At 44.8% G+C, this 6,092-nt stretch overlaps 1 pseudogene across 1 annotated transcript; it reads left to right on the plus strand.

Annotated features, from left to right (window-relative positions):
* Window positions 1–564: 564 nt before the first annotated feature.
* On the plus strand, window positions 565–1,096 carry LOC311606513 (ATP synthase subunit d, mitochondrial-like; annotated as a pseudogene). The gene has a single exon. The product of its transcript is annotated as an ATP synthase subunit d, mitochondrial-like (transcript).
* The last annotated feature ends 4,996 nt before the right edge of the window (window positions 1,097–6,092 follow it).

Below are 6,092 nucleotides of genomic sequence, written 5' to 3' on the forward strand. Positions count from 1 at the left end.
TATAGCGGGATATGGAACTAAAATGTGTCTTCTTCTGGATTTTCTCTGTTGATCCTGGACCTGTCTCTGGGAGCGGAGAACAAATTTTATTCTTCTCCCACATAGAGATCTTGTAGAAGTGTTTAAGTATCTCTGTGCCTCTGCATCTCTGCTATTTCCCCTCTAAAGCTAATGTTCTCCCATTGCCCAAAGGACAGCCCATCGCATAGGCCAGAAGTCATCATCGGATCCCCTGTGGTTGGAGTTCCAAGCAGTTGGGAACTAACTTAGATGGGCATTGAGAACCAACTGTGGTCCTCTGCAGCAGCAGTGAGTGTTCTTAACCATTAAACCATCTCTCCAGCCCTGAGACATGATGTTGAGTGATTTGAAGACACGGAAACCGTGACTGCCTCCTTATGGCTTGGAGGATGTACAGACATGCTAAAAACTTGGTCCCCAGAGTGCAGCGTTAAAAGGTGGTTAAAGCAGTAAGAGACAGTTTAGGGTGAGATCACTTGAGGGCTCAAGGTTGTTCTCATGGGACCCTTGAATTTGTCTTCATGGAGCTTATTGTTATAAATAATGAGCCTGGCTGCCAGAGACACCACTCTGCTGGGGTCGGTGAAGGATCCCAAGGTGGCTGGGCGTAAACTTGCTCTAAAAACCATTGACTGGGTAGCTTTTGGGAAGATCATACCCCGAAACCAAAAGATAATTGCAAATCCCCTAAAGTCTGGCGTGAGGCCCTCCACACCAGGTTGGCTAATCTGTCTGAGAAACCACCAGCAACTGACTGGGCTTACTACAAGGCCAATGTAGCCAAAGTGGGCTTGGTGGATGATTTAAAAAATATATATAACACCCTGAAGATGCCTGTGCCTGAAGATTAATACACGGCCCTGGTATGAGGAAAAAGAGGATATGAAGAACTGTGCTGAGTTCGTGTCTGGATCCCAGGTCAGGATCCAGGAATATGAGAAGCAGCCGGAGAAAATGAAGAACATAATTCCCTTTGACCAGATGACCATTGATGACTTGAATGAAGTGTTCCCAAAAACCAAGCTAGACAAGAAGTACCCATACTGGCCCCACCCAGCCCATCGAGAACCTGTGAGGCAGGCCAGGAGGGAGCCCCAGCTGACATTGAAATAAAACATTTACATAGTGGAAAAAAAAATAGTGAGCCTGCCTTTGAAACTCTCTCTAGTGTCCTGTCTTGCCAAGGGCATTTTCCATCGCACATATGACCCTGCCCTTGTAATGCAAACTATTACAGTGACTTTGTCCACCCTGAGACACGAGCAGAAGCCAGCACCTTATCCTTGAACATCTAGAACAAAGAACAAAATAAGACTCTTCTTGGACAACACCCACCTTTAGGTATTTTTGTTACGGCAACCCAAAGTAGACTTACACATGGCTGCCATTGAATACAGTCACATACTTATCTTAACAGAAGGAATGTTTCTATTGGAAGGCCAGTTTGATAATGTTATCAGCCACTTCCTGTGCTGGTCCACAGAAAACAAAAGTCACAGATTGTTGTGACACATGGTATCAATAGAGAAGCCATTGCTACCCAGCTCTCTTTTGAATGTTCATTTCTACCACAGACTTCTGGAACTTTCCCACTTTAACCTCCTAACTTTCTAGAAAAGATGGCCAGCAGCCACATCTCACCATGCCCACATTCCCAGATCCTGTCACAATCCTTTCCCATGACAGGGTAGGACATCCTTTCTAACTATTGCTGGCTGCTTATTTACCAGCAGACTTGAAACCTGATTTTTTAACAAGAGCTGGGGAAAAAAAAAAAGCCATTCTATGTATGAGGAAATCTGGTGATGATGATTTGTTATTATTACTGCTATTCCCAGCCCAGATGGTTCTCCAGATGAAATGGATAAAAATTGGAGCCTCTTTGTGGCTGGTGACAGGTGCAGGCTTGGCCCCTCCGGTGGGATTTCATCAGGCACGCAGCTCACCGCTGGGGCAGGAGCTTCCCACAGCTCCTGTGTGTGTTGTAGCAGTCCCGAAAACTGTCAAGTGAATAATTGGCCTCTTATCTGGAGTCTTTAGAAGATTCCCTTCTGCACATCCTTTGAAAAGCCACATCCGTCAGGCCCTTTGTTTGCAAGCAGCAGAAATGGGCTCCGGCTAACTTGAACGGGAAAAGCCTTTATTGGAGACACGTGGGGGGTTCTTCCAGAACTGACGAAAGGCCAGAGAGCCAGCCTTTGAGCATGTTGAGAAGCAAGAGAGCCCTGCGAGGGAGGAAGCAGGGGGACACTTAGAATCTTGTCAGGGAGAGAGAGAGAGGGGGGGGGGAGGGAGGGAGGGAGGGAGGGAGGGAGGGAGGGAGAGAGGGCTCTTATTTTCTGCTTTTGGATCACTCCCCAACAAGCTTTTTAAGTCATGGCAACAGCATCTGATGGCTTAGCTTTGTCTTAGGAATGTTCCCCGGCAGCAGCACAGTAGGGCCTCTGGTTGGCAGGGCCGGCCTCGACGCATTAGTGCGCTGAGGATGAGATGACCCTGAAGAAGGAAGACGTCCTGGAAAGCAGGGAGGATCTCACCAAACTCCTCTCCATGAAAACAATCCTAAAGGTGGGAAAGACTGACCAAGACAGGAACTTAAGGATGCTGCAAATTAACCAGAGGCACACTAAAACCTTTCCATGTGAAACCTGCTGATACTTGACGGAGGGTGGTAGGACTCTATGATGTGTTAGCCTGGCGGTTCCCCACCTTCCAGCAAGTTACCTGCACATGATAGGTCTAGCAGGGCAAGAAATGCTATGAAAAGCAGAAACAGCTTGGGTTGGGGAGATGGCTCCATGGTTGAAGTGCTTGCTGCGTAAACATAAGAACCTAAGTTCAGATCCTTAGCACCCACATAAGACCTGGGCATAGAGTGTATGCATCTGTAACCTAGTTCTGGGCAGGTGGAGACAGACAAGGCCAAGAGCTGGGTGTCTGGTTAATCTAGGTGTAAGGGAGAGCTGTAGGTCCAGCGAGAGAGCCTGACTCAAAATAATATGTGGAGAACGATAGAAGAAGACATGCAGGGGGGCTAGAGAGATGGCTCAGAGGTTAAGAGCACTGACTGCTCTTCCAAAGGTCCTGAGTTCAATTCCCAGCACCCACATGGTGGCTCACAACCATCTTCACTGTGATCTGATGCCTTCCTCTGACATGCAGGCAGAACACTGTATAAATTATAAATAAATAAAATCTTAAAAAAAAAAAAGACATGCAGACATCAACCTCTGGCCTCCACCACATGCCCCTTTCTCTCTCTCTCTCTCTCTCTCTCTCTCTCTCTCTCTCTCTCTCTCTCTCTCTCTCTCACACACACACACACACACACACACACACACACACACACACACACACACATACACACACACACACACACATACACACACTCACACTAACATACATACTGGTAATCGTTCTCACTAAAGAGGCCTACATGACTTAGACTAGACCATAGAAGAAACCCATGCTCCTAAATATCAGGGGGATCCATGCTGATTGACAATGGGTATGACATTAGTAAGCAGAAGGCAAAAGACCCATGTCACAGTGACTCCAATGTTACAATGGCAAATGGAAGACTGGAAATGTAGACAGATTTTTGAGAGGGAATTCTAAATAACAGAGGCTCCATAGTGGATCTTGCTGATGGGTTGAGGTTGAAAGGCTACAGCCTGTGGAAGGCTGAAGGCATGCTCAGAAGAGACTGAAGAGGAGTTTCTAGCTACTGACACATCACTGACTAAATGTGAGACCCGTGTCCTAGCAGAGAAGACACAAAGGCCCAGCAGAAAGGAAGAACGGGCAGAATTTTAAGTTACTTGAAATTTGAATGCAACAAATGGTAGATATCTTACGGGCATGGTATGTATGAACACAATCCCTAGTCAGCTGGCAAGCCATGGTGAATCAAGGGCTAATGGTCAGAAACAAGGTTAGAAATAATAATAATAATAATAACAGGGCTGAAGAGATGGCTCAGCTGTTGAGAGCACTGACTGCTCTTCCAGAGGTCCCAGGTTCAATTCTCAGCTTCCACATGGCCGCTCACAAATGTCTATAACTCCAGCATTGACACCCTTACACAGGCATAGATGCAAGCAAAACACCAATGCACATGAAAAAATAAAAATAAATACTTTTAAAGAGAAATAAAACAATTAAAACAGAAATGAAGAAAAAGAAAAGGATAAGGAGGAGGAGGCAGACTAAAAACCTAGCAGGGACATGAGTAACCATGTTCTATGGCAGAGTGACCTCACAGACTCAAACCAGATAACCAACAAAACAAACAACAAAAAACCCTCAAGAACAAAGCAAAACCAAACAAACAAACAAACAAAAAAACTAGAACGAATGTAATATCTCCAAGAGAAGCTGTGAGAACCACAGAAGAGTGGTTATAACAGCTTGTCTAAACTTTCTAGTTTTCAGCTGAAAATGACTAGATTCTTGTATAGGCAGAAAGTGAATAAAGGCCCAAGGGAAAATCTGTCAGCAGGAAATGTCTCTGAGAGGTCCTCATGGGTATTGAACTCAGGGGGGAAATATCACACAACATTGAAGAAATGTGTTTAAAACCCAAAGAAAATTATATTTTAAAAATGAGGGAAAAATGTGATGAGAGAGACTTATCAGAGGTCAACAAATAATATGCTAGTATTTGTATTAATTCTTTGAGAAATTTATAAAAGCTTACGGTGTATTTTGCTCATATTTGTCTTCCACTCCTTTCCCTAACTTCTCTCAGATCCACCCTTCCAACTTCCTGTCCTATTTTTTTTTTTTTTTTTTTTTACAAAATAATCTACCAACTCCATTCTGTGCTGTGTATATACTCATGAGAATGGGACCCCTCACTGGAGTATGGTTGACCTACTTGAGGCCTCACCCTTAAAGAAAGCTGACTCAATTTTTCCTCAGAAGCCATCCACCGTGTTCCTCGGCTAAATGCGGGACTTCCTAAACTCTTCTTCCCTCCAAGCCTGTGTCTTTGCTGCCTTAATCTGGTGCTGGTCTTGTGTTGTGAGGGAGCTACACCAGAGAACACACACAGGGACTCTTAAAACCAAGTAGAGAGTCTTTACTGCTGAGCCAGTAGATGCACGGGGAACGCACACAAATCACACAGATCGGGCAGCTGCACACCCATTCTTGGCTTTTCAAGTGTAAAAACCACATCCTGGGTTGCTGCTCCTCAGTTAACAAAACCAGTTAGCTAGAGGCAGGACTACAGAAGCCAAACAAGCAAGGTCGGCACACTGAGGGATTTTTGCAGAACTGTGGACCATAATGGATTATAGGCATTTGTTCTTGTTTTGACAGGTGTTGGGGTCTCCATGCTGCCTTGGTTCCTAGGTCAGAATAGTGCCTCTTACATAGCATCTGTTGTGCTAGATCTGGGGGCCTGTTATACTTATGCAGGCCCCCACAGGTGCTGTGTTCTTGAGTGCAGGGGTTCTATGATGCCCAAAAAGCACTGTTTCAGTCCAGTGCTCTCTGACTGACCTCTGACCCTTATCATCCTTCCACGCCCTCTTACTTGATAATTCCTTAGCCCTGGGGGCAGAGTGTTAATATAGATATACCATTTGTGGTTGAGCACTCCATAATTGCTTATTCCCTGTGCTTTGACCACTTGTGAGTCCCTGTGCTAATTGCCTTCTGCTGCCCAAAGGAACTTCTCTGATGAGGTCCAGAGCCACACTAATCTATGGGTATAGAGATGTAAATTTAGAGGGTACTTTGAGGAAAGATGAGGGAGAAGGAGAGGAGAAAGATAACTAACACTAAGGACATTTTTAAAAGTCATATGGGTTTATCTCCACATTCACTGGCTACTAATTGTGCTACCTCAAAAACGAAGTTGAGCCTCTGTGATAAAGTTTCCATTTCGTGCTGCTTATTTTCAATTACAGATTTGTCATTTGGTTCTTTTTAAAAGATAATATGGAGACTATCACACACACACGCACATACACACACACATGTAACACATACACACACACACATACAGCACACACCACTGAGAAAAAGAGTACAGAAGAGCAATAATGAGGAAACCTAATATC

Source organism: Acomys minous, assembly GCF_964271855.1.
Source record: "Acomys minous genome assembly, chromosome: 10".
NCBI classification, from domain to species: domain Eukaryota; kingdom Metazoa; phylum Chordata; class Mammalia; order Rodentia; family Muridae; genus Acomys; species Acomys minous.